Genomic DNA, 27,579 nt, shown 5'->3' with positions numbered 1-27,579 from the left:
GGATGGGGTCAAAAGGGGCCTATGAAAGCGTGGGAAATATTCCAGAGTTGCGAAGCAAGGGAGGGCTCCCGTCAGTATCCAAGGCTCTTCAATCTCTGTCCAAACCCAACATCTCATCCTCTCAAGCTTTCAAGCTCCAACCCAGGTCTCTCCAGCACAGTTACCCTGTTTCCTGGACTCCTCTCCCTTCTCTAGCATCCACTTGTGCATTCCCCAGCCCTTCGCGTCCTTCAAGATGTAGCCAAAACCCCTCTTCAGTGAAGATTTGGGTGACCACTCCAGCAAGATCTGCTCTGCCTGCGGGCAGTCCTCGTTTGCCTTTTGCTGCACCCATGGAGATCGCACTGTCTAGGGAACTCCTCATAGGAATGCCCTTCATCTCACTAACTAGACTGCATGTTGCCTGAGGCTGGGCATTGGGTACTTCACGTGCTGACTGCTTGGTTCCCTGGCTCACACTGGCTGGGTCAGCCGGGGCTCCACGGAGCAGCCGCAGATCTGCTCTAAGTAGCGATCATCATGTCCAGCACGATTCCAGGCATTTTCTGGGCACTCGGTACACTTTAATTAAATGAATGAACAAAACACTGGCAAGAAAAAAAATGGAGAGTGACTGCCTGAGGTCACATATGCTAGGAAATATGTCAGTCCACTGATAAACTCCAGCTACTCAGCAAAGGGAAAAGATACTGAGAGGCCAATTTAAAATGATTTGATAGCTTTGCCCATTGCTCCTTATTGTACAATCACAGTCACAAAGGCTAGTCGAATCGTTTGTAATTTAAACACACACATGCACACACAATCACTCCATTGGCAGAAACAGATCTGTCTGGAGTTTCCAAAATGTCAGTACCTCCCCACATTACCAGAATCTTCGAAGCTCCCAAGGGAGAGGCATTGGAGAAAGGATGTTTTTTCAGAGTCAGATCTTTTAGTAGGACAATACCACCCAGTAGGTTGAGAGAGGGCGCGATTTACAATTTATTCCAAATAGTGAAGTCTGTGCCCTTCGTTTCCCAATACGAAAGCCTTCCTGTGATTCTTTTTTTTTTTTTTTTTTTTTTGAGACGGAGTCTCGCTCTGTCGCCCAGGCTGGAGTGCAGTGGCGCGATCTCGGCTCACTGCAAGCTCCGCCTCCTGGGTTCACGCCATTCTCCTGCCTCAGCCTCTCTGAGTAGCTGGGACTACAGGCGCCCGCCACGACGCCCGGCTAATTTTTTGTATTTTTAGTAGAGACGGGGTTTCACCGTGGTCTCGATCTCCTGACCTCGTGATCCGCCCGCCTCGGCCTCCCAAAGTGCTGGGATTACAAGCGTGAGCCACCGCGCCCGGCAAGCCTTCCTGTGATTCTAAGGAGGACATTCCACTCTCACCTTCCAATGTTCCCCTTTCTATTCTGATTTAAAAGCAAATAAACAAATAGAAGCAAAGAAAAGAAAGGAAAAATAAAAGACCACTAATAGCCCATGGTGTTCAGCCAGGTTTTCCAAACATCCTCTGGAGAGCATCCATTTTAGGGACGAGATTCTAGTTTGCCTCAGCTCTTCAGCATTCATGCTACCTTTAGAGGGAAAGTCCTAGGACACAGGTGAGAAGGTGTGGGGCCTTTTAGGGTTTTCTTGGATTTCTGTTTTAATTTTGTCAAAGAAGACTAAAGAGCCCTGGAAATTTTACCCTCTGCCTCCTGTTAACCACACATATTTATCCGGAGCTGCAGGAGAAGCCGTTCTATTCATTTTGCCCTTTGGGTCAATTGATGGATATGGTCACCTAAGGTCTTAGATTAAAGCATCGTGTCAGATCGTCCAAACTGTCCAGCATTTGGAGCAGCTGCAATAAGCTACTTTTTACAGTGTCAATAATTTAAAGGGGAAAAATGTTTTTCAGAGAGATTCCATTGCTTCAGAATCATAAATGGAATTATACCATGTTTCAACCTGACAGCCCCACATGTCAGCAGGAGAGAACAGCTAAAACTTTTGTCAACATCCAAATCCATTATTTTATTACTAAGCTACATGGATTTGCACATCACCAAGGGATATCTATTCCCAGTTCCATTTGTTCTAGGCTGTATTTGTAACCAAGTTAGCACATACAGAAAGAAAGAGAGAAAGACAAAGAGACCAAGACAGAGAGAGTGAGGAAGGAAGGAAGGAAGGAAGGAAGGAAGGAAGGAAGGAAGGAAGGGAGGGAGGGAGGAAGGGAGGGAGGGAAGGAAAGAGGAGGGAAAGGAGAAAGGAGAGAAAGAAAGAGGGGAGAGAGATTTATTACAAGAATTCTTTTAGGGTGGGGTGTCTCTCCAAATTCAAAGCCAAAAATATGCAGCCAGACTTGAGAAATGACTGAATGACTGAAACTACGGGAAGGAAAATAATTAGAAACCCAGGAAACAATTTTTCTGCTGCATTCTCTCTCTCTCCCTCCTTCTCTTTCCCTCCCTCTCTCCCTTTCTCTCTCCCTTTCTCTTTCTTGCCTCTCTCCCTTTCTCTCTCCCTTTCTCTTTCTTGCCTCTCTCCCTTTCTCTTTCTTGCCTCTCTCCCTTTCTCTCTCCCTTTCTCTTTCTTGCCTCTCTCCCTTTCTCTCCTCTCTCCCCCCTTTTCTCTCTCCTCTCTCCTTCTCTCTCTCTCCTTTCCTCTCTCCCCCAACCTCTTCCTCTCCTCCACCTCCCCATTCTCCCACCTCTCTTCCTCTATCTCCATGACAGCACATGGCTCAGTCTGTTCCAAGTGTCCACACATGGTCCCATCAGACATGGGTTGGAGAGTGAGGTCACAGTCATGTGATCAAACACGGCCATTACTCCCATCGATTGAGAAGTTCTGGCCATCGAACTGAGCAGACTTCTGAAAAGATACGGACCACATTAACAATTTCAAGCTATTGGAGGATGAGGACATAGTATATAAATTAGAAATTACTCTAAAACTAAGTGTATCTTACCCATATCTAGACCATGGCAATTAGGAATTTATTCAATGTATTACACATTGAAACATTATAATGGCGACTACAAGTTGCATTTAACATATGACTATATCCCAGAATCAGCCTTATAAGAAGGAACAGGTAATATTTGTGTGGGGACATTTGAGGGAGCCCATGAAGGGGAAAGGATTGTCCTGAACAAATAAGAAGGGCTAGAGGGGAGGGAAAGTGAGAAGAAACCACTATAAAAGGAGGTAACCGTCATAGTCTGAAAAGTAAACTACTTTATTTTAAAATCCTTCTGGGAAACTATAATGCTATTATGTGTCAAAAAGCCATAAGTAATCATAGCCTGCAGATTTATCTCAATATTTCTCCAAAAAGGCAAGAATGTATGGTATGAAGATATTCATTGTAGTATTTTATGATAATGAAAAATCCTAAACATTCTGAATATCCAAGGATAAGGAAACAGATTAGCAAATTGTGGTATATCCACTTAGAAGATTGTACATTCACTGAAAATGATCATTATAAAAATTAGGTGGCAAGTTGGAGAAAATGCCCATCAAAAAATGCTAACCTAAAAAAAGCAAGTTATGAAATTGTATGAATGTTAACATTAAATGTATATTAAATACGTTTCTGTGGAACAAATAAATCCTTACAATTGAAAATATTTGTATGACAGTCTCAATTTTAGCGACTTTGTATGACAGTACCATAGTATTTGGAAAATTATTTCCTAATTTACAAGCAGTGAGCCCTGCTGTTTCCTCATCTTCAGCCTTCAGTCTTCACCTAGCATACGTCTTTTGCTCAGAAATGGAACTTCCAGTAACAAGCTGAAATTCCTGCTTCCCAGGAAAACCCACTGAAACCCAAACTCCCAGGACAGCATCTCCTCCTCCACTACAAGCCACCTGCCTCTATGTCCATCCTACCTGAAGACAACTTGGACCGTTCAGAAACCAAAATGGATGGATTCCTGGAAGCTCTAACCCAACCAAGAAAGAAGCCAGATACCCCCAGCAGCAGATGGTTTAGTCTTACAGTTTTTATTTATTTTCTCTACATACCAGGAGAGGTTAGCTGATCAACTGGTGGGGAAGGCGGGGTGGGGGATGGCCTTCTCTGCTTAAGAAAACGTCTGTTTGGCAGTGTGGCATTCACACGGGCGAAATGTCACATCTTTTATGCCACTGGTCCAGGGGAAGCCCTGCCAGGGGAGTTTTTATCAGTGTAATTAACACAAAGGCCCCCTTCTGTCTTAAAAACACAAGCCTTGGGGACACGGTAAGATGAACTGGCCATTGTTTCTGCACAGCACAAAAACTCCTTCCCCCACTCCCACCCCTCCATCCCATTTATGGGGTTTCATTAAGGTCCACGGGTGTCCCTAACTTATTTATTTAGGAAACACTGTTATTGTCTTAATGTAAACAGAACTCAAGATCAGTTGACAGTTGGAATGGTCCAGCAGAAAGGTTTTCAAAGGCGCCTCCTTGGAAAGGGGTCTCTCCATTCAGCCCCCAGTTCCTGTATCATACTGCCAGCACTGTTCACAAAATAAACAAATGTTTGTTTTACAACATGGCAAAGGGGGCTCCCATTCAACGCTGGCCAGATATGAAAACAAACTTTCACATATAAGGGCTTTTGATACACATGACTTACTTGGATGACAAGGGGCTCGGCTGGGGAGTGCTTAAAGCTTATTAATATTGCACAAAAGACTTTTGTTTATCATTTCGCCGGACTGCCTGGGAATCACAAGACTCAAGCCGCCACCCGGCTGGTGTCCTCGCATTTCAGCAGCCGTAACGTGTGGAGGTTGCGAAAGCACTGCTGGTTTGAAGCCAAAAACAAACTCTCCACAGACCCAGGTGAAAGAACTCCCAACTGCCGGCCTCTGAGAACCAGACTTGGTATTTATTAAGAGTGAAGGGCCAAGAGCTCCCCCTACAGGTAGAAAAAAAATGGATGCCTTGAACCTGCCTGTTTGTAAGGGGGTAACTTCCAGAAAACATGGAACCCAGAGCCTGACATTTCTTCTAGGGACATTTCTTCTTCTATTCAAAAAGCCTGGGTCTCTGGAGAACAACTTTTCCTTTTTCTAGTTGACCAGCTCTATTCCCAGAACGTCTAATGAGACATTAGCACTCTAAACACTCATGATCAAAAATCAGTCCTTTAAAAAATAATAATAAGAATCAGTTATTTAGGCACTGGTTTGTTAAACTGGGAAGGGAATAGAGTAAATCAGATACGATCTCTGTCCTCTAGACTTACTCTGTCCAATTCAGGGGTCACCAGCCACGAGTGGCTATTGGCCACTTAAAATGTTGCTAGTTCAATTGGGATATTCTGTTAAAAAAAAAAAAAAAATGTATAAAATATCTCATTGATTTTTCACATTGACCACATGTTGAAATGATAGTATTTGGGATAAATTGGGGTAAATTAAGTATATTAAAGTCAATTTCACCTTTTTTAATGTGGCTGCTGGAAAATTTTAAATTATGCATCATACACATTAGATCATATTTCTACTGGACAGTGCTGTCTAGACAGTTATATAATTATTAAGACTTATTTTTAAAAAGTGAAATATTTAGCCCATGATACTAGTGATTGTGCCAGCTGAGTTGATTTTTTTCTTAAGTACATTTATTCAATTCATTTACCAGAATCTCCTGAAAAAGGGGGAAAGTTAAAAAAAAAAAAAAAAAATACACACACACTATGGCAGGCTTCCCTGCAAATTTTAGTTTGTTTTATTTAAACCTCAGCAAAATGTAAGTAAAGACTAGGGTTTGGGTTAAGGTCACATATGTTGGAAAAAAAAAAGATTTCAAAAGGAAATATGTATTTTATCTTTACAAACCCCTTCCTTCTGGCTATATTCTTTGTGTATTTAACTACAAGTAATTCCAAGAGGAAAAAAATCCTTCTACCAGAACCATCTCGCAAATTTATTTTTAGGGCATTAGACAGAAGACATTTACTTTTTCCCTCCTCTCACAACTTCACCTACCTACTCAATCCCGGGTTTTAAGCAAATTTGGGATATGTAAGACAAGTAGGATTATGTGAGTAATATGTGGCCCTAAATATAGTCAGACTACCAACTTACCATAGCATTTAGACAACCCACTGAAAACTCACTAATGGTGGCAACGTTGCCATCGTAATTTCTGAATTCAGTCTAAATTGCACCAGCAGCTGCCTTTGATAAACATACTCAGATCTGGCCCACGACCACCAAACCCACCCACCCATAAGAGGAAGACCAGCAGAGAATTTTCGTCTTCCCTGGGTCTGCTGTCTCAAATTTGTCCTGCTTATTTTGGTCCCAGGAATGTGCCAAGATACCATTGAAAGATTAACTACCTCTTTGAAGAGACAGCAATTCAAGGATTATAGGAACCTCTCTGAAATTTCTCCCTGGAATTTAGCCTTAAAATCATGTCAAAAGTGGGTATAGCTCTACAAGGCCCACAGGCAAATGTCAAGAGGATGCTCCTATAATATAAAGACATAGTGAGCCAACAAGTGCCTGGTGCCCTCTAGGCCTCTTCCAGTACAGGGTATTGCTAAGCCAAAGGTGGATTAGATTAGCACAGCAAATTGCAACGTTCATCTTTGAGATTACAGATGAAACTGCTAGAGGAAAAAAAAACTCAAGCAAACAAGGATTTCGGTCACAAGTTGGAACAAATATGGACTCCTGCTGAATAGCTACACAGAGAAAAATTTGGAGTAGTACCCAAGACCCTCATCATTCTCCCCACAGACAGAAATGATGGCTCTGGGAAAGAGAGGCTGCAATCCCACCACATGAACTGTAGATCTGGGCTACGGTATTTGGAGGGCACTGGAGTGGGACAGGATATTCACCAAAGATATTTACTAGTATGATTTTCCATCTGGCCTTATTATTCTGGCATGGCTGCCAGCACCTTATAATCCCAGCATTGTATTCACAAGCAATTCCTCTGCTCATTAGCAGAAGCTGAATCCAACTCTGCTCTTGTAGGGGCTTGTGAATCAGCATAGACCAACAGACAGTGTTTCCAGGAGCTAGCTGCAAAGAAACAAGGACGCTACTCATTGAGGGGAAGGCATCTGTATTAGTTAGGAATTGCATTTGACTGTCAGTAGCAGGGGCTGGATATAACTGATTAAATAAATGTGCTTCCTCCTCGTGTGAAGAAAGTCCTGAGCCAGGCAGTCCAGGAGGACATGGCAGTGCTGGAGTGTCAGCACCCTTCTATCTTTATGCTCCATCACAGTTAGCACATGGTTTCCATCTGCAACATTGTCTCATGGTCTAAGACGGCTGTTGGCTGGGCCTCCAGTAGTCACATTTATATCCAGGCATGGAGCAGAAAAAAATGGGAAGAACAAAAGGAAGTACATGTCAGCTATTGTTCCTTTCTCAAGCTTTCCTGGACATCCCACTGAGCCACTTCTTAATTTAATTTGCTAACTTCTAGCTACAAGAGAAGCTGAGCACATTGTCCCTCAAATAAAATCCAGTTCCTGTTATAAAAGAATAATAGGAAGAATAAAATGAATATCAGGTTGATCCCTGGGTTGCTTCAGAATCACACAAAGACATCTCTAAAGGAGAGTTACTTCCAGCTTAGAATGTTTATTTCAGCCTTGACAACCACATTAACAACAAGCATCATAACCACTGGGTCACAGTACACTCTCGGGACCTCTGCCTTTGGTTGGATGGAGGAATTTTTTTTTTTTTTTTTTTTTTTTTTTTGAGACGGAGTCTGGCTCTGCTGCCCAGGCTGGAGTGCAGTGGCACAATCTCGGCTCACTGCAAGCTCCGCCTCCCGGGTTCACGTCACTCTCCTGCCTCAGCCTCTCCGAGTAGCTGGGACTACAGGCGCCCGCCACCACGCCCGGCTAATTTTTTTTTTTGTATTTTTAGTAGAGACGGGGTTTCACCGTGATCTCGATCTCCTGACCTCGTGATCCGCCCGCCTCGGCCTCCCAAAGTGCTGGGATTACAAGCGTGAGCCACCGCGCCCGGCCGGATGGAGGAATTCTTTAAGATTATTTGGAACTTGTGCTCTCTCTCCATAAAGTTCCTCCATAGGAATGACATTGTTCCTGGGTCACATCACTGTCAACATTTACAACAGTCATCATCTGTGAACTTGATAAAGAAATTAAGTCCCATTATTGCGTTAAGATTCAACTGTCTCACTCTGTTGAACATAGTGTGACTAAAATCAAAGTGCTAAACAAGTGGCCAATGTACAAATACAAAAAGGGACATGGGCAACTGCCACATCTAACCAGATCATGTCGACCCTGATTTGTCACGATCACCTGGATATGTCAAGTGAAAGCAGGAGTTTGGTTGTAGGGTACTGGAGAGTAATAAAGTACCACATATAAGGAGGTATTTAATAAAAGGAATTGGATTATAATAATGAAGATACGAATCATGATGATAAGTGGATGATAAATTACTTTACCTCTTCACTCCGTGGGCACATGCCCACAGAGTGGGATCTTCAATTTATACGGATCCCTTTAATTTCTACTACACTTCACAGTTTTCAGGCAATTTTATCTCATCTATGCCTCAAAACTCAGAAGGACAGACATTATTAATAGTACTGTTTTTAAACTGATGGGATAGAAGCTCAAAAATAGCAAGTGACCTATTCAAGTTGTCACAGTGGATAAAGGCAGAAAGCCAGCACTAAAACCCCACCCTTGCCTGTAGGCTGGGACTCTAAATTATACCTCTCGAGCAGAACACATAAGCTTTAAGCTACTTTACGTCTTTGAACCCTAATGTTATTTCTTGAAGACTTTAAGGTCTTTAAATGAACGGGTTATATCTTTTTTGTCACTGAATTTGCCTGTGCACAGAACAGAACCTTGTATACAAAAGGAGAAACTCTCAATTAATGTTTACTAAAGATAATGATATAAGGACTCAGCATATGGTGAGATCAACAACATCTATTAGCATAAGAAGGGGCTGGAAAAAATGAAAGTGAGCCTAACCTCAGTCTACCAAGAACCCAAGGACACTGCCTCTACCTTTGGTGTCTGGATCTTGGGTGGGAGAGGGTCAGTGTGCCAGAGTTATTTCATCTATAACATAAGGAGATAGGACTGGAAAATTTCTGTGAGACCCTTCATTATTAGAATGCCATGATTCTAATTGCCACTTGAAAGTTCCTGAGAAAAGAACCATGTAAATGCCAGAAAGATAAGGTACTACGGTTCACATCTTCTCTGGTTCTTTATGAAAAGCTTTAAGTCTCAAAATATCTGCTCTGCCTTTTCTTAATAAGTTGTGCCCATGCAAATCCCTATTCTTTCAATGTAAGCACAATCACCAAAAAAGAGAGACAACTACACGCTAGCGAGAAGCTCTACAAATACACTCTCTGGAGGTCTCCCTGTCAGGTTCCTACTTCCACCTACACCCTTTATCCCTAAGTCTCTGCCATCACTGATGCTGAAAGATATTTTTTTTAAGGTAGGATCTTCTAAATCCAGCCCTCTGTAAAATCCTTGCCCCAGATCTGAGCAAACTAATTCTTTAGGTTAAACCCAATCTTTCTCTCTCTCCAGAAATGCGGGAGAATCAAAGAATCAAAACTCAAGAATTCTCATGGCCTCTGTGTTAAAAATAGCCATGTCTTCAAAAGATTCTGACATCAGATTTCAAATCCCAATTCTATGTCCATCCCATTGAATCATCCATCATTTAAAAGGTAAGAAAATTTTGACACAGGTCTTTCCTGCCTCAGGAGTCAACCCAACCCAGCAAAAGCCTCACACAGCATTCTATCCTCCAAGTCATGTTTTGGCTAATGGCCCACAGAAATCCCCTTTTAAGGAAAAAGAGAAGAAAACTAAAAATATGAGAGTAGTCTGCCACTCTCATACCACCCTTGAAATAAATCACCAATGCCCAGAATTCCCTCTTCTTCTCTAGTTTTAGATAACTGTGTATTATAGTGGGAGATGATGATGATGACATTGATGACGATGATGATGACATTGATGACAATGATGATGATGTGAGCAATAACAATGAACATTTTTGAACATTACCTACACTGTCCTAAGTGCTACAGATTTTTTCCATTTAATCTTAACAACTTTCTCCAGTAGTATTATTAAACCTATTAGTTTCCTCATTTCACAGATAAGGCAACTGAGAATTAGAGAAGTTAAGTAACTTGTCCGTTGCTCTGGAACTGAAAGACAGAATTCAGACCCAGATATGTTTGATTCTAAACCTTCCAAACATTTGACTTTCCTACTTCTCAGAGACGGAAGGCAATAATGAAACTGAGGGGATTGTGCAGAGCCAGGAGAGGGTGTAGAAGAAGACTCTCAGGCATGAGAGCTGCAGAAACAGGATCACATCAGAAGCTACCCCTAAGAAGGAGAGGATAAGCACGGGAATGCCATTTAGACAATTATTCTTAAACCAGATTAAACCCTGAAAATCCATTAAATTGGAAACATCACTCTCATTTTTTATAACCAAATTTAAGAATGCCAACTTTTGGGGAAATTCTATAATTTGTGGAGACTGAAATAGTAACAATAACAACTAAAAACACCAATTTCCTTTCTTTCTTTTACCACCTGTGGACCTTATGGGGTAAGGGGCAGATGGTAAATTTGGGGGGAGGCTAGTCTATTTTGAATGTTTATTTACAAGGCTACATTCATGCCATCCACCAAACACCATCTGCTGGGCTATTTCTTCCATGAAACTAGAGCATTTTGTTCCATAGCAAATAAAAGTGCGACCAGAATTCTATCAGCATGCTGTGTTTGGGAGAGCACCAACACTTTTCAAAACCAGCTTTAATCTTTCTCCAAGTCCGATGCAAAGAAGGCTCCCCTAAGAACAGTAACCCAGTCAACACATTCATTCATTCATTCGCAAACTCACTTTGAAAGAAAGCTGGCCCATGTGGGCCAGCCAAATGTGGAAAGTTAATTTTACAACATGAACTGTTTTCACCCTGGGCCAAGAGACAAGTATAGGCACCATATGACCTGGGTCTGATTTAGTAGTATCTTGGGACTCAGAAACATGAGGGTATTTCAGCAAGGAGCCCCCACCTTTTCTATCCCCCCCCCCCCACCAACCATCCACTAAAGCTTCCAAAGAATGTCTTTCATGTTTGTTACATTCACTTCACAACGTGCTCCTGGTGCCTGTCCTTGAATTCTCGGCTCATTGCTCCTGAATCAAGGGAAGTCAAGTTGAATCTTTCAAAATGGGAGCCAGCAGTGGGTAAGCACATCAGCAGCAGGGCAGGAAAATCCACCCCCATCTACTTTTTGTAAAACTCTAAGTCCTGTTTGTTATTCTTAAGAGATGGAAGGCAATGTAGTTTAGAGAGAAGAGCCGTGGATTCAGAATCAGGAGACCTCAGTTTGACTTCTAGCTCTGCCACTGAGAAGCTGTGTGGATTTAATAAATCATTTAATGTCTCTGGCCCCTGGGTTGGTCATTTATAAAATGAGGAGGTGGCACTATAATAAATACCTTACACTAAGACTAGAGCTTGTATTGATGCAAGTTAAGAAGCAAAACCTGCACACAGTGAGTGTGGTGGCTACAGGGTGAATGAGGAGAGGATGGCCCTCCCAAGAATTTATAGTTCTTCGTGAATATGTAACCTAAAGAAGAAACCCCAGAATATCAGAGTGAGCTTTACATAAGCACAGGCCATGTTGCGTGGTTCCTAGTTTTGTGGCTACTCCAATAGTGGTGTGGGAAGTGAGCTTAGGAAAGTAGAACAGTGCAACGGTTAGGAATGAAGTCTTTGGAGAGGTTCTAGACCTGGATTCTGTCCCTTACCTACTCCATGACCATGGCCTGTTATTTATTTCTTAAGCCTTAACCTCTGCATCTGTGCAATGGGATAATGATATCTACTTCTGGTGGTATACTCACACTGGCTCACAAAAGCCAATGGTAAAATTCTGTGGCATTTTACCAGCTGGTTGACACCACATTGGTGGTTTGAAATAAGCTGTGGTGGGAGTATTTGCCACAGAAGTCAGCCAATGCTACAAATCCAGGCATCTCCCCTGCTACTCCTCCAGAGCTGGGTGTTAAATGTTTACCATCACACCACTGCCTACCTCTCAGCACTGTTGTGAGGATGAAGTGAGGTGATGTACACAAAGTGTTTAACACAATGTTTGGTGCATGACAAGAAATGGGAGCTATTATTATTGTAACTATTAGTGCCTCAGGGATGCCCTCTGTCTTTTCATTTCTTGCTACTCTTACCACTCTTCTCTTAAGCCAGATCTTATGCTACTTTCTGGAGATCCAGAGAGCATGCCCCTGCAGTAAAAGGCTCTTCTACCCAACTCTTATTTGCTTGTGGCCTCTCATTCAGCAGATATGAATTGAATACTTACTCTGCACCCAATCTGGCACCAGGCACTGCAGATACAAACACGATTGAATAAAACTTGTCCCTGGATTTGAGAAGTTCACAAACCCTTTGATGGACAGGATACAACTGAGTCTGTGAAGGGTACCTTTTACCAACAATGTGGAAATCAAAGGAAGGCAAAAGCTGTTCCCAACGGCACAAACCCTTCTGCCACCTGGCATCCCAAGGCCTTGGAAGCAAGAAGCCTCCAGGGTAACTTTAGGTACAAAGTGAAACCACCTTCTTTAAGATGACATAATTATTAGGACTACAGGCACTCAATTAGCTCTCCTCCTCTCCCTGTCCTGATGGCATTACCCTACAATTGGCAACATTCTTCCCCACTGGCTACGATGGTTGCATGTATGCCGCCTGGAAACCAGAAATGTGTAACATCAAGTCTGGCCCCTCGCCAAATTTCTACAGGGCATTAGTAACAAACTGGTGAAGCTCATTAAAAAAAGAGAGAGAAACCTATAACCATTAAAAGTCCATTAAGCAGCCTGTCATTTTGTAGAGCTAAATAGCCCACAGTAATCAAAAGCATATGAACCCCAGCTGGGATACCCAGTGAATTGTTTCGATTTAGGGGAGAATTCATCAAGAAAGATTGTTCTTGGGATTGGGTTGATTTTTCTCCTTCAGTTCCTGGCCCCACGTTCCATTATAATTAAAATGATTGATGCACCTCCCAGACAGAGGTGAGCAGTGACCACCAGAGCCAAAACATCTGCTCCTTCCAAGCAAACAGTTAATACGGAACTTGAGTCAAAAGGCACGTAATTTGAGGTTACCGTTCCACTGTCAATTAGGTATGGCACAGTCAACTCTTTGCTGTCTGGCTGGGTTACATCTGGGTTATCTGTGAAATTTCTCTTTCCAACCATAGAAGGACATTAATCCATACCCAGGTTAGGGTCAAGAAACAAAGAGCTAAGTCTGAGGCCAAGAAGTGATGATCCCTAGAATGGGAGATAGAAGATCCATCCATCAATTAATGAAATGTCTTCCTGTCCATTGATGGACATTTGTTAATTTCAGAAATACAGATTCCATCTTTCCAATTTACCACAATCCCTCTACCTCTTTTCATCACCTCCCCAGCCCTGCAAGGTGTACCCTGGCACCACTCCATTGCTCATTAGCGCCTCCACAGGTGGATGACCACATGCTGAGGAAGGAGGTAAAACTCAAACAGGAGGTTTATGAGGGCACATTAGCAGTTTTGGCTCTGACATAAGAATAGTGAGAAATGAGAGAAAAATCAATGACTCAACACAGGTTTAGGAGGTAACGATAGGAATTACTGCTCCATGCTCATCTACTCTACCATGACACTAGATGAAAGCAAAATGTTGACAAAAAATGAAAAAACTAAGATGATGTTCAAATTCAAAAGGACAGTTGAATCTGAGAGCCATCATTGTTCCCTTCAGATATTTTTACTATCATTGCTTTTTATTTTAACTTTTCCCCAAAAGACCCAAAAGTTTAATTAAAAAAAAAAAAAGTAGGCTGGTAATGGTGGCTCACGCCTGTAATCTCAGCACTTTGGGAGGCTGAGACAGGAAAATTGCTTCAGCTCAGGAGTTCAAGACCAGCCTGGGCAACACAGTGAGACCTCGCCTTTATTAAAACTCAAAAAAAGAAAAATTAGCCAGGAGTGGTGACCCATGCCTGTAGTCCCAGCTACCTGGGAGGCTGAAGCAGAAGCATTGCTTGAGCCCAGGAGTTCAAGGCTGCAGTGAGCCATGATCATGCCACTGCACTCCAGCCTGGGAAACAGAACAAGACCCTGTCTCAAACAACAACAACAAAGTCATGCTCAGTATAATCAACACTCCTCCATCCAAAGCTACTCCAAAATCATCTAGTAATTTGGTATACCACTTATTTATATTGATCCTTTTAGAGTCTTGAACTGTTAAATTTCTGCTTGTGTCCATTTCCCATCGTTGACTGTATGTTTCTCAAGGGCAGGGACATCTTTTTCCCTGTGTCTTATAGCATCTTCTTAATAGAATCCTTGCAACTCAGAGTCCCTCACTAAATATTGATGGAGTGATCTTTCAGTGTTTCCAGGCTCAGCATTCCAATCTCTCAGGGACTGCCTGTACTAAATTCACCAAGCAGTTAATGAGCTCCCGTGCTGTCCACACAAACTCATTTGCCTTGGGAATGAAAACAAATCGATGCCCCCTTTATGCACTGAATTTGCTTAAGCATACATTGCAGATGATAAATACATATGGTGTGCACGAAAGTAAATGCTCCTGCACCAGGCAGAGGCCCTCTAGCCTCTTCTCGGCTTCCCTATCCAAATTCTGTCCACCCTACAAGGCTGAGCTGTCCCCCAACTTCCACTAACAAGCCTTCACAGAACACCAGCTTAAGGATCTCTAGCTCCAAACAAGCAGCCGGCCTGGAACACGGTGAGCATCATGAAAATATGAGCAAGAGAGTCAATGAGCAACACAAGGCATGGGTGGACAAGGTGGGACCAAGTTGAATGGAGTGAGAATGAGGTTGGAAAGTTGACTCCCAGATATGAAGTTAGGCAAACTCTTCACCCAGACCAGTGGAAGCACATCCTTCCCCCATCACTCCCCATGGAACACCTTAAGTTCAGGAATCAGTGGCGATGTGGCCTATTGCTGGACGGGAGGAGTCTCTGACCCTTATGTTCTTTCTTCCTTGGATGTCCAATGGTGAAGAAAAAATAAACATATAAAAGGCCATAAATCCCCTTGCAAAAATAAAGGCTCCTTTTTAATGCCCAATAGTTAATGGCTTAAGTTAAATTCCAGACCCTTGCAAAAAATTTTGTAAGACCCCTTCCACCTCTTTGCTTCCTTGACTCCCACCCCTTCTAGAGGCAGGAAGGTCGCTAGGCTTTCTCTGGGTGGTTGATGAACATCTTTAGGAGGTGCTTATGTCCATATTAATGGCATTAGAACAAACACACATTTTCAGATCATTTTGAAAACTATCCTGGGACACAGAATCCAGTTTCCCCTCCCTAGAGTATTTTCTCCCAAGTCCACAGTTGTCTGCACAGTAACATTTCTGCCCGTAAAACAACTCGTTTTGTTTTCACACTGCCCGTGTCCTGTGGCACTCAGGAGGTCCTGTTCTAAGAGAGGCAAGACTCTACCCTGTTGTGTTGCTAGCACAGGCTGTTCATGGCATCCCCTCCACTGTCCAAAATCCTCCTTCTCATGTGTCTTTCTCTCTGCAGGTGACCTGGCTGCTTAGGACAGTAAGGAAAATACAGTAGCAGAAGTCATGAGGAGAGCTGCTTCTGCTTTCAACCTTTCAGCTCAGCTCTTTGCTAGCTGAGTGTCTGGCTCTCTGGACCTTTTTATGATCTGTAAAAAGAAAGAGCTACACTACATCATCTCTAAGTCCTTCCCAGCCCTGGGTTTGACCATCCTCACTGCTCATTTTGTTACTTTCCACCACCAATTCTCTTGCTCTGCCCCCGCTATCTATGTCAAGGGAAACACCGTGCCTGCTCCTTTGTAACCCTCATCTCCTACCTACATCCTGGGGTCTTTCTCTACTGCCTCCTCCATAGTTACCTCTATCCCCACCTTCGGTATCTCCCTCTCATTTAATTTATCCGCTCTGACTATCCACATGCTCAGATTTCTTCTCATCCAAAACCAAACAAGTGACCTCATTTGACCATACTACCCAGTCATTCTCTTGAGCTTCTCACCATCAAACTTCTTGATTGAATATCCTCTGCTGACATCTCCAGCCAGTTCCTTATCATCCACTCACTCATCAGCCCTTCGCAAGCTGACATCTGCTTCTCACTACTCTACCCTCTCAAGATTTACCAGTGGTTGCTTCATCATCAGGACTGTTCTTTGAATACCACACTATCATAGATCCAATTCTCCAGAAGCAGAGCCTGAGATGACAATTCATAAGCAAGTGGTCCATGAAGGCAGTGCCCCCTGGGAGCTGGGGAGCAGGGCAGTGCAGGGGAAGAAGCCAAGCAAACTCCTGCCAGGGAGCTCTAGTGTGTAAATTACACCTCAGAGTTGTCTCAACCTAAGGCAAGGGAGTTGGACTTTCACACTCCCCCAGAGGCAGTCATGGGCTAAGGGCTCACATAGGAGGTCCAGAAGTAAACTCCAGGCACTTCCTCCTCTCTGTACTCACCAGCCAAATCACTCCAGTAGCCTGGAGGCAGGCAGGCTTCACAAGAAGAGTTGCAGGTGCAGTCAATTGGAGCCAAAAACGCAACAAGGCTGGGCAAGGGACAGGCAGAAATACTAAAGGTGATCCAAGGGAAATTCATGGTACACCAGCAGTGTCCATTACCACATGCTTTCCGTCTTTCTGCAGTGTTTGACAGTGTCAAACATGCTCCCTTTTGAAATTTCCTCACCTTGATTTTGTGAAAAGAGGACACCCCTGTCTTGCTGTTCCTCTCTTAACTCTGCTTCTTTTTGCTTTGTCCCCATTTCCCTCCCAGCTGCCCCCATATCTCTATTTTGGTCATGTAGTGACTCTTCTAGCTTTACAGCTTTAATTACCACATCTAAAATCACTCACTCCCAAATTCCAACTCTGAATGAACTTTCTACTTGGTTGTCCACCCAGCACTCCAAAACCAATATGCCCCAAAAATGGAATTATATTTCTTCTTCTGTAACTTAACCCTCAATTTAACTTCCCTGTCTGAGCACATTCCTTAGCTATAACCCAAGGAAACAACTTTCACTCCTGTCTTTTCCTTGTCCTCATGCCCAAGCAGACCTGAATTTCCTCACATCTTTCATTTCCTTCCCATTTCCCGTGTCACCATCTTAGTTCAGGCCTTTATTGACTCTTGAGCATATTTTCTAAGCAACTTTTGAACTGGTTTCCCTGCCTCTCCCTGCTCCAAGTCATCCTCCACCTACTGCTAAATTAATCTTCCAAAAGTAATACCATGATCTTGTAACTTCTGCCACCCTACTTTTCAACCTTTCATTGGTTTTATTGTAGTAGAGACTTGTCGTACTCACCTATTCTGACTTCATTCTTCAGCCCTCTTGTAGTTGCATAGAACCATGCAATGAGTTTCAGATTGGGCTGTGAGTAAAAGGAACAATATCACTTCTGGACCAAGGCATTTAGAAGCAAGCATGCATTCTACAGGCTCTCTTTTCCCTGCTGTGGTGACCCTGGAAACCAAGTGTTGAGATGGCAGAGCCAAAGATGGAAGCACCTGGATCCCTGAATCACCATATGGAGGATGGCCTGCTGTCAGCCTGGAGAGTAGTCTCACTGACGTTAGAGTTTGTGTGTGCTAGAAGTAAGCTATAGTATGAAAATATTCTGAAAATACTTTTGCTTTTTTGTTTTTATTTGTTTTTACTGCCAAATAGCCTGACTTGTCCTGGCAAATATAGTAATTTTTTCCTACTACCCTCAAGTCTAGATTATTTAGTTTTGTATCCAAATTTCTTTAGAACTGACCCACGTTTCTTTCCAGGTTCTTCTCTCTTTTATTTCCCTAAAACTATTCTGCCCTATCATACCTTGGCCATTAGCCTTTCACAATTCTTCTTGACACTTATTTGTCTCCATTACCTACCCGTCTCCACCGTCCACGTGCACACACACAGTTCTACTCTAACATTCAGCCCGTCCACTGTCTGGCCTCCCTTCAAGGTCTACAACAAGGATTGACAGATCACAGCCCATAGGTCAAATCCAGCCCTCCACCTGTTTTGTAAATAAAAATTTTATTGAAACACAGCCATGCCACAACCAGAGAGTTGAGAAGCCACAGCTGAGACCACCTAGTCTGCAAAGCCTAAAATCTTTACTATCTAGATATTGATTTAAAAAAAAAAAAGTTTACTGACCTCTGTCTAGAATATCATCTCTCCTGTCCCCAAGCTTCCACCTTCTCCACAGGCCACTGCTCAGAAGTGATTCTCCCCTTGTCTGCATTCCCACAGTGCCTAGCTGTATGTCTCCTGGATGTCAGACTAGTGGTAAGATCCCATGTCATCTTCCCTACTCTACTCTAAGCACCAGGGATGGCAGGGCATGTTTCCTGTTTCTTTTGGGTTCTCAGTGTCCAGCACTTGGCTCATGATATTAATAGTAAGTATTCAGTGGACGCTAGAAGAAAACACAGACAACTCCTGAGACCTACAATGTATGAATGAGAAAAGAACAGGCAAGAAAAAGAACTCTACAAATTACAGTGCTAGAATTCGAACACAGGGACTTTGTATTTCAAACTCAGCAAACCCCGTTATATAAATTAAAGTTGATGTTCATATAATTATTGCGGGACATTAAGCAATACCAAGTCTTCATAAAATATATGTTTGCTTTTAACTTGAATAGTTTTGCTTTCCAATATGAACAATATGTAAATGACCTTTAAAAGCAATGAATTAAAGTGTCAGACCCCACTCACAATTTTAAACAGTGCTCTTTTATTTCAGATCCTGTGGCAAACTGGAAATAACCATAAACAAGAAGGTGAATGGTTTCTTATAGCTAATACAATTAACTTCACAGCATTTGAAAAAAAAAAAAAACCTTCGTTTGCTTTTAAATGCTATGTTACAGATTGCTTCCATCATCATTACAAGCTACATTTTTTTAAAATTCTAACATTTATAAAGTATACAGAACTTCATAAAGACCCCATTTTCTGAATCACTTCCATGTGTAAAAGGACCCAGCCTAGTCTTACCTTTCTTCTCCAGATACTCACACCATTGCCAGGCAAGGTGCCTTCATCTCTGTGCCTGGCTTGATTAATCAAAACAAGGACTCTGGCCACCCTGGTCTGCAGAACACCCAGGAGGGAAAATTGTTTTGATAACTAAGCTGCTTCTTTCATGTCAGCCAAAGATTATAGAAGATTCTGCTAAAAAATTTTGGGAGCTGAGACACATGTTCCTTGTTCAAAACCTCATCTAGTCATTGCTCAGCAAGGCATCACAAAGGAATGACCATTGCGAGGAGTAGCTGAGGGCAGTTTTCTCTCATCAGCTTTCATAGCTGTAAAAAGGCAAGACCCAAGCTCATGAGAGAAGTGTTGCCCAAAATCTGGACTAATACTGATTCACAGTTACCAGGGTAGGATAAGTATGAAAGTGACAGAAAGCATTTAGAAACTTTATAGCAATTCAACATCCCCAGGATATCCAAGCTGCATGATTTTGTATTTTACTGATTATCAGTCTGCAACCTATTTGAATTTTCTTAAATGTTCCTTTGCCACACAGGGTTTGAGAAGCACTGCCTTAGAGAGAAGTATATATAACCCAGTGCACCCTCCACACCCACAAGATGGTCCCTATTAGACAGAACTTGGACTTCTCGTTTCCTGACTTCGCTTCTGTCTACAGGAAGCTCATGCAATGAAATGGGGTACTCTAGGACCAAAGACCCAAACCCACTCTTCATCCCATCACCCCAACCCCATCCCCGCAAGGGTAAGTTGAGAGAGGAAAGTGTGTCCTTTCCACTGGCTAATAATCTGTCAAAAAGCAAGAAGGAAAAAAGGGGGGCAACTATGACAAGAGGATTTCTCAGGAGGGCTCCGCCCTATCACAGGCACATGTTGGACTTATAGTGGGTCTGTACATTTCTAGCACACAGACAATCATCTTTGTCGTGTCTCCTCTGCGGACATAAATGCTGTCTCAAACCCTGTGTTATCTTCAACCTATTTGCATTCCTTTTCCATAGTAGGAGACTTCATGTTTCAAGAGTGGATTTTTCTCCAGGACTTTTTAACTAATTCATTCCAGGACCAAACTATTCCAGGATACACTCAACCTTCAGGGGGAAAAAAATGGATTAAAAATAAAATTCATTCATCCATGGACTCCATAAGAAACACTCCTGGAAAAGAGGAGGCATTAGCAGAGACGTATCTAACCAATTAATAAGACTTGCCTATCAGAAGAAAAATGAAAAGCCAGCCAGGAATTTGCATAAGCCCCCAGTCCAAACAGGAGAGAGATGAGAATGAATTGTTTAAGCCAGAAAGCAGAAGTTAACACTTGTTAATGACTCGTTTGTTGGCTCACAAGCTGTTAACACTCAGACACACTGGTCGTTAAATGTGGTCATTACTTATTTCAATGAAAAATTTATTAGAGTCCCCATCTGAAGATTTAATGGAAAGGCAACCCTCACCCTGCACACCTGGTATACCCCAAGGAGGCTGGGAGCAGGTTTCTTCTAGCTGCTATGGATAAAAAAATAAGTACTAATAATCATCATCATGGCCATTCTGTTGCATCAATTACCTATTTCCTTTAGCAATCAGAATGTTAGATGAGTTCTGATTCACAGCTTGATACCTAATAAGGACCACTTGAGTCTTCATTACTTTGTAGGACCATTATGGTTAAGTGGGTCTGTTCTGCGTTCTTTACAAGCCTGCTGCAGGACTCATTATTATTAGATAGACTTTCGATTAAGCGAAGAACATTTTTTCATCTTTTCAGCCTTTTGCAGATAAAAAAAGGAAATAAGAGGAGACAGGATGGAGAATTCACAGCGACAGAAACTTAGGGAACTGGGGACTGGTGTTGAGTCATGGAGAGGAGTCATGGGGAGTATTATTTGTCGCTGGCTGCCCCAGGATCATCATCAAAAGGGCAGCCATCTGGAATGTCAAAGGGCCAGGAATACTCAAAGAATCTTTTTTATCACAACACCTAAATCCACCTTCATTGGTGGATTATGCAAAAAAAAAAAAAAAAAAAAAAAAAAAAAAAAAAAAAGTCTGTGGTAGGAGAAATTAAATCCCAGGGGCCTCAGCTAACCCCAGTTAAGAATTCCTGTTTTTTTATGAAGGGGAAAGTCAACCAGAGGAGCACCACATGCATGTCAGAGAGTGCTAGAAAGTATGTGAAAACGTTGGTCTCTTTTCCCCACATACCTGGATCATCATGGGACTGGATTGTCAGATGTAGCTCATAAAAACACAGGATGCCCAGTTCAATTGATAATTCAGGCGAATACTTTTTAGCATAAGTATATTCTGTGTGATATTTGAGATATACTTATGCTAAAAAAATTCACTGTTTATATCTGAAAATCAAATTTAACTGGGCATTACATATTTTATCTATCAACTGTATATAGGATACTTGGCTATTGGAGGAAAGGAAACACTCTGGGGCTAGTAGTTCCCCAAACTCGTGGATCATGAATCACCTGAAAGAGAATACAGATTACCAAATTGCACCCCTTGAAGACTGTGACCAAGGAATTTGTTGAAAGCTGATTGAAGGCTTTGAAGATAATGACAGTGACAATGATGAGCCAGTATGAGGCATCCAGAGTTCTACAATATGTCCATGTGACCCCTAAAATTAAAAGGAAAGTAGAAAGTTGATTGGTGAACTAACAGCTGACAAAGGTTGGTCTCACAAGGTTCAACAAAGCCCTTATTCATTCATCAGATAGTTCCTGAGCTCCCACCATGGGCAGTAATATGCTTGACCCCTGCCCTTGCGGGGCCCAAAATCGAATAGAGAGCTGAGAATGGAATTTAAAGGAGGACAGACATTTATGGAGGGTTGTAGGGTAAATGTACCTTACAGCAATAACTTAAGCATACCCTTAGAATGACCCTGTATGGCAGATGCACCTGAAATGTGCGTTCCGAGCTAGGGAATCTGGAGTGGCCAGAGATTGATTCCTTGTCTTTGAGTAACATTTGAGTCCCCAGCCCGGCCTGTGGAGCACACACCGTACAGGGGATTGAGAGTTTTTAGTTGGATGAAGTTTGCCAGATAGAGGTCCTTCAGGGTAGGGTGTTAAGTGAAAATGCTTTATAAACTACATGCTGTTTGCAAGTTGGTTGCATTTTTCCTGCCCAATCCACTGCCACTGGACTGTAGGTAAAGTGGATACATTGTCCAGCCCACTGCCACTGGACCATTTCTGTAGGTAAGGCAGATATCCTGTCCAGCCTGCCACCACTGGACTCTCTCCCCTGTATGTGAGCCCCTAATAAAACCCTATGTCTTGTTTGCTGGCTCTGGGTCTCTTCTCTAGCCTCTTGTACCATGTGCCTTCCCTATTGAGATGAACAGGGGTTCACCACAAGGGTAGTGTGCCAGTCACCACAGTGGTGCTTCCAGCCATCATCTCATTTGGTCCCCAAAACAGCCTGTCCGGGTAGATACCACCATCCCCTCTGCAGATGAGGCCACTGGGGCTATAGAATTTCAACTTTACCAAGAGGGTAGCATTGGCAAATGCCAGAGGACACGTTCACACCGAGGTCAATCTGACTCCAAGCATCTGCTTTTTGTACTACACGCTCATATCCAATAAGCACCCAGTGGAACAGATTAAGTGTAGGAGACCTAGGTTTAAGTATCACTCTGGCACTTCCTAACTCTGTAAACTTGAGAAAGTTATTTCTGTGGTTTCCAAAATTGCTGTGCCTTACAACTACCGTCATTGTCACTCGCAGATAATCAAGAAAAATCTTCAAGCTGGGATGTTAATTTAAAAAAAAAGGAAAGAAGAGTTCACATTATTAAAATACCACAGAGGTCAAAACAAAATGAGATCAACAGAGAAGCCCCTTCTTCCTAAACCCAGATTCAGGAGTCAGGTCCTCTTCCATTCTTGAATTCATTCCCTGAGCGACTCTGAGTAGCAAAATTATTTTGGTTAATCCTTTGTTTCAGACGGCATCCCTGCAGAGAGGCTGCCCATGTTTGGGCATCCAGTGGTGTCCCCCAAGGCCTCTCCTATATCTTAGCAGAGAAAGAAGAGTACAAGTGTGTAGGAACTAAATACATAAGTACTTAGGATTTTATGAGGCTGAGTATATCAGATTTAAGGTTTATGGACTCCAGATAAGCATTTCCTGAAGTCAAACTAGACATCTTGTCTGATATTTCCAGCCTAGAAATCATTTTGTTCATCTGTAAAATGACACTTCAGGTATTTCTCTGAGGATTAAATGCAGTAATGTATTTAAATGCTTATTGCAATACCTGGTATATAGTTAGCACTCAGTAAATGTCAGCTGCTATTATTATTATTATTATTATAAGTTTTCCCCTACCAAACTGTGAGACCCTTAAGGACATGACTATACCATTCTTTGTGTGACCAGCATTTGCACAGTATCTTGCAAAAAGTGAGCACCAGGTAGATGTGTGAGTGGAGTGATGGATGGATGGATGCATGAATGAATGGATGGGAGAGTGGGTGGCTAGACGGACAGATAAAGGAGTAGATTAATTCAAGTATGGATCTTCTGGTAATGACGACTGAGGAAAATCTTCATGGAGATGATGAGGATCAAGCTAAGCTATTATATTAAAGATAAGCCATGTGACAATTTTATGGTTTAATGCTTGCATAATATTTTCATTCTTTTTCTTATTCCCAGTAAATGACTTACAGGACATTAACATTTTGGAAAACGTACCAGTCACAAGGTGTAGCTGATCAGCATAATTCTAGGCACACAGTAGATAACTAGTACTAACTCATTCAAAAATAATAGTTATTGGCCAGGGATAGTGGCTCATATCCATAGTCCCAGCATTTTGGGAGGCCGAGGCCGGAGAATTACCTGAGCCCAGGAGTTCAAAACTAGCTTGAGTAACATAAGGAGACTGTCTCCACAAAACTTTATATATATATACACATATATACACACATATATATACACATACATATACATATATACATACACATACATACACATATATGTACATATAAGTTATTTACCTTTTTCATAGTTGAGAAGAAAATGTTAATGGAACATACAACATGTTTTAATCAATAATATTATTTGAGATAAAATCATATCAAAGAAAGAATAGAGCTGCTACTTTTATTCTGCCCTCATATTGCCTGGGTTTCAGAATCAGTGTGATTGCTGGCATAGCTTCATTTAAAAGAGAATGACTGGGCCAGTAAAATTTGAAAAGTACATTTTCATTTGCTCCAGTCTGTGCACACTCAGAGAAGAGGGAAGAGAGGGAGAGCATATAGGAAAAGAGAGAGCATAGGAGCAAAAGGAAGGACCCCAGTAGGAGAAAGGCCTGTAAATCAAGGGCCATCAGGCAAAGGACATGAAAAAGAGCCTGGCAGAATTAAAATAATCAGTAACTAAGGAAAAATTAAGAGTTCAGAAAAAGCAAAGAGGATTGCATTAATAATCACTTCAGAAGGCAGTAGAGAGTGGACAAACCTTGCAAGGAAAAGAGCAGGAGGGAGTAAAAATAAAGTGAACAGCTGCACATTCCTCTCTCAAAGCCCAGCAGTTACCACAGCCGCAAGCTCTTGACCTTGCCCAGGGAAAGGGCTCCTAAAGGCACAAGCAGAAGGCAGACCAGCCCTCTGAGGAGGGAGCCGTGCCCAGGGAACTTTGAAAGTGAGCTGGCCCACCTGGGCTAGGGACATCACCAACCTGCTGGGCCATGCTGTAAATAGACGTAGGTGGCTGCCGACACCAAGCGATTTTCAGGGTCCAAGCCTGCATCCCGAAGAAATAAATCCCCAAGCTGCTGCCTAACATCTGCAATTCTGCAATTACAGATTTATTTGTTTCATCCAGTTCTTTATTCTCAGTTAAAATGAAGATCTCCATCACAATGAGACATGAAATATTACTACCCATCCATCGTCATTGTGAATAAGCATAGCAAAACATTTTCCAAAGGTACTTTGTTGATAAGACAGGTAAAGAGATCCTGAGCTCCAGGATATCTGTAGAAGTGTCCAACAGGGTGAGAAAAGGGTTGGGGGTAACAAAACCTGCTGGGATCCTTCGCATTCTGCTGGATACTATCTGATGCTGAGGTCTAGTCTATAACAGAAGCCAACAAATGCTGACCCCAGAAGGTCTTTCTGCCCACTCCCATAATTGTCATAATGGTGCCAACTTGTCCTTCCCCAGAAATAAAAACAATCCTAAAAATATTTCTGTTTTGGATATTTTGTGGCTGAAATTCCCCTGAGCTCATCTTCCAAAAATAATGTCTCAAGAATGACAAACTACTGATAATTATTAGAACTTGGTAATGAGTAATGGGTACCTTGAGGATCATAATATTCTCTCCACTCTTGCAGATGCTTTTAAATCTCCCGAAAGAAAGTGAAATAATAATCACTTATAAAAGAACATGTTTCTGGCCAAGTGTGATGGCTCATGCCTGTAATCCTAGAGCTTTAGGAGGCCAAGGTGGGAGGATCCCTTGAGCCTGGGAGTTTGAGACCAGCCTGGGAAATATAGTGAGACCTCATCTCTACTAAAAATTTAAAGATTAGCCAGGCATGGTAGGCACACCTATGGTCCCAGCTACTAGGGAGACTGAGGTAGGAGGACCTCTTGAGCCCAGGAGTTCAAGGGTGCAGTGAGCCATGATCGCACCACTATACTCCAGCCTGAGCAACAGAGCAAGATCCCATCTCAAACATATACATATATAATATACATATATATATATATGCACACACACACACACACACATATATATATATATATATATATATATATATATATATTTCCACTGAATTAATTCCACTGGATTAAAATGAATGATTGGAGAATAAACAATTCAATTCCTTAGACGTTTTACCCACCCCCACCCCAACACAAATGCACGGCTTCACTTGCTTCTACTTGTCAGGGGCATAAGTCTACTGCTACTAAACTGAATTTTGCTTTTCATTTCCAAGTCTTGATGGCAGGTGGATATGGTCTGAATTGGCATCCATACTCAACTGAGACTCTCATCTTTTTTCCAACTCTTTCACAGACTTTGCCATTCCCATTTCTCAGAGCTTCACTTTTAGCCACTTATTACTAACCCTCTCCAGCACAGTTCTTCCACCCCAGGCTCCAGCCTCTGTCACCCCCAATCTTGGAAAACTTTCTTCTGCCTCACTTTCCTGCTGAAGGATGCTTCTTCTTTCTCCCTCCTCAACCGCTGATTTGTTCATCCTGTTTAATCAATTAATGCATTCAGCTGGCTCAATCTTTGTCACATGATACTGGCATTATTTAACCCTGTGGAGTCTGCCTTGTTAGAAGCAAGAGAAAAAAAGACAGCAGCCTTGCTGTCTCCTGTTCAGAGAGAACTTTATGCTGATTTTTAAGACATGACTCATAATCAAACCACGTCAAACAGGATTCCTAGATCAGCGCTCATTACACTTCGGGGTATATAAGGTAAACATATGTATGAATTCACACTCAAGGACAACCAAAAAAAAACCTTTTATTGGGAAACTGTTATTTCTGTATCTCATTTGGAATCTTCTACCAAGAATGACTGATTTGAGCTAAACATGAAAGTCAAACTGAAAAATAGAGACCAAGAACAAAACCTCAATATGTGATCAAGAAGACTGACTAGCCTTCTGTGAGCAGATGCTTGCCAAAAAGCCTGGTCCAAAGAGCCAGGGTCATGGCTGACCCATCTAAAATATCTGCTACAGCAACACTTGTGTTCACTCCTATGGGTCGGAAAGCAAGAGGAGCTGCAAACTAAATGAAAGAAGCCAATTTTCTACTCTATCACTGCTCAAAAAAATCTCAAAAGCAGCTGGCAGGATAGATTTGCTAGAGATACTCCCAAATGTCTCTTGAAAGGAGGAAATAAAATCAATCCTTCTCAATTTTTACTATCTCTATGAATTCTTTTTTCAAATGTTTCACTCAACATGGTGTCTGTAAGATGAATTCATGTGGTTGCATGTGTACTAGATCATTTTTTAATTGCTGTGTGCTATTATAATTGTGTGAATATGCAACTATGTTTTCTCTATTGTACTATTTCTGTACATTTGGTAATTATGAATAAAACTGCCATGAATATTTATTTTTTTTGAGACAGAGTCTCACCCTGTCATCCAGGCTGGAATGCAGTGGCAAGATCTTGGCTCACTGCAACCTCTGCCTCCCAGGTTCAAGCAATTCTCCTGTCTCAGCCTCCAGAGTAGCTGGGATTACAGGCGCATGCCACCATGCCTGGCTAATTTTTGTATTTTTAGTAGAGATGGGGTTTCACCATGTTGGCCAGGCTGGTCTTGAACTGCTTAGCTCAGGTGATCCTCCCACCTCAACCTCCCAAAGTGCTGGGATTACAGGTGTGAGCCACTGCATTCAGCCCATGAATATTCTTACACATGACTTATGGAGCCTGTT

This window comes from Symphalangus syndactylus, chromosome 14 (assembly GCF_028878055.3).
Source record: "Symphalangus syndactylus isolate Jambi chromosome 14, NHGRI_mSymSyn1-v2.1_pri, whole genome shotgun sequence".
Taxonomy (NCBI): Eukaryota; Metazoa; Chordata; class Mammalia; order Primates; family Hylobatidae; genus Symphalangus; species Symphalangus syndactylus.
Note: the sequence above shows the minus strand (reverse complement) of the source record.